Genomic DNA, 2,500 nt, shown 5'->3' with positions numbered 1-2,500 from the left:
ATGTCTTTATTCAAAAAGATCTGCACATGATATGAAAATAAACTGTTGTAGGCCTATGTATGGAGTTACATTTGTGTCTTTATTAACCAAACAAAAGAAAAACATTTGAGAGAGAAAAAATATAAACAGAGCAAAGAATAGTTTTGAATGAAAACAAATTAAAACAGCAAGCGAAAAATAATAATTTGTAAGCAAAGGAAATTATATAAACAGAACAACATTTTGTTTTTAATTAAAACAAATTAAAAACGCAATCAAAAAAATATATTTGCAAGCAAAAAAATATAAGATTTGAAAGAAAAGAAAAAATAATTGAGAACAAAACTTTTAAAATTCAAGAGTAAAGAAATAAGGAAAAACTGTTTAAACTACATAAAACAAAATACTTAGTAAAATGTTTGGGAAATAAAATGTTTTTAATGTTTTTTTTCCTCATTTGCGAATGAAAGTTGTTTTTTCTGATTGCAAAATGCCTTCTCTCTCAAAACCTATGTCTTTGGTCTCGATTTTTTTTTTTTCTCTCTCTTGGATTTGTTTGTGTGAGGGGTTAAAGTTCAGAAGGCGGGTCCTACGCTGATAGATGTAAGACACCTCTCCATTGGTCACTTGGAATCTGAGTGACAGCTCCCCCTTCCTTATGTAGCTTGTTGAATGCAGGGATGGAGGTGTGTTACGGCCAGCATGGTTTTTTGATTGATTGAATTATTAGCAGTTTGCAAAAAAAAAAAAAAAAAACATGAAAGTATAATGCAAGGTCAGCTAAGAGTATTTAAAACCCAAGAAAGATGACTTGTTTCCATTGGGGTCCTTTGTACTCAATTCATAGAGACGTTTAATGACAGACAGATATACACTACTATGCAAAACATCATAAAAAACAAAAACAAAAACAATATGTACAGTAAACAGTAAAAAGATTGATGGAATACTTTATTAACAGTAGGATACAGAGGTACAATTGTACAATGATTGTTATAAGGATAACACAAAAAGGCTCGTTTCCATTGTGGTCCTCTGGGACTGAGGTCAGAGCTCCATTCCAGCTCTGGACGCTACACTATTCGTTACAATATTGAGCATTTTAGGCTATTAGCAATTCAGATGATTCCCTAATGTTAGGTTTCTGTTCTACTTACAGTTTGTGATCTGTATTTAAAATTGTTGTATTGTTGTTACTGTTATAGTAGGCCAGTGGTTCCCAAACTTGGGATCGGGACCCTCAGAGGGGGTCCCCAGATTAGCTTAATGGGCAACATTGTTTTCTCTCTCAACAATAAACAAACCAACCTATACAGTATAAGTGTATACAGGGTAACACATTTCTAAAGTGACAATTTAATGACTTTTAAGACCTTTTTAAGGCATTGTGCGCTTGTAGTTCGGCTATTTTCACAATATTTATCTGTGGAACCGAGTCAAACTAAATCTAATCTAATTTCAAAGGGTTCCGAGGCTGTGAATCCCTAAAATAATCATATTTGAACTGGGGACCCCCCAAAATAATCATACTTGAAGTGGGGACCACCCACCCTGACCCAGGAATTAGATTTAGTTTGACTCGGTTCCACAGATAAATATTGTGAAAATAGCCGAACTACAAGCGCACAATGCCTTAAAAAGGTCTTAAAAGTCATTAAATTGTCACTTTAGAAATGTGTTACCCTGTATACACTTATACTGTATAGGTTGGTTTGTTTACTGTTGAGAGAGAAAACAATGTTGCCCATTAAGCTAATCTGGGGACCCCCTCTGAGGGTCCCGATCCCAAGTTTGGGAACCACTGGCCTACTATAACAGTAACAACAATACAACAATTTTAAATACAGATCACAAACTGTAAGTAGAACAGAAACCTAACATTAGGGAATCATCTGAATTGCTAATAGCCTAAAATGCTCAATATTGTAACGAATAGTGTAGCGTCCAGAGCTGGAATGGAGCTCTGACCTCAGTCCCAGAGGACCACAATGGAAACGAGCCTTTTTGTGTTATCCTTATAACAATCATTGTACAATTGTACCTCTGTATCCTACTGTTAATAAAGTATTCCATCGATCTGTTTACTCAAACTGTTTACTGTACATATTTTTTTTGTTTTTGTTTTTATGATGTTTTGCATAGTAGTGTATATCTGTCTGTCATTAAATGTCTCTATGAATTGAGTACAAAGGACCCCAATGGAAACAAGTCATCTTTCTTAGGTTTTAAATACTCTTAGCTGACCTTGCATTATACTTTCATGTTTTTTTTTTTTTTTTTGCAAACTGCTAATAATAATAATAATCAAAAAACCATGCTGGCCGTAACACACCTCCATCCCTGCATTCAACAAGCTACATAAGGAAGGGGGAGCTGTCACTCAGACTCCAAGTGACCAATGGAGAGGTGTCTTACATCTATCAGCGTAGGACCCGCCTTCTGAACTTTAACCCCTCACACAAACAAATCCAAGAGAGAGAAAAAAAAAATCGAGACCAAAGACATAGGTTTTGAGAGAGAA

The sequence above is a fragment of the Gymnoscopelus braueri genome (assembly GCF_963280865.1).
Source record: "Gymnoscopelus braueri genome assembly, contig: SCAFFOLD_206, whole genome shotgun sequence".
Taxonomy (NCBI): domain Eukaryota; kingdom Metazoa; phylum Chordata; class Actinopteri; order Myctophiformes; family Myctophidae; genus Gymnoscopelus; species Gymnoscopelus braueri.
The sequence above is the reverse complement of the archived record's forward strand: the minus strand, read 5'-3'. Positions refer to the sequence as shown.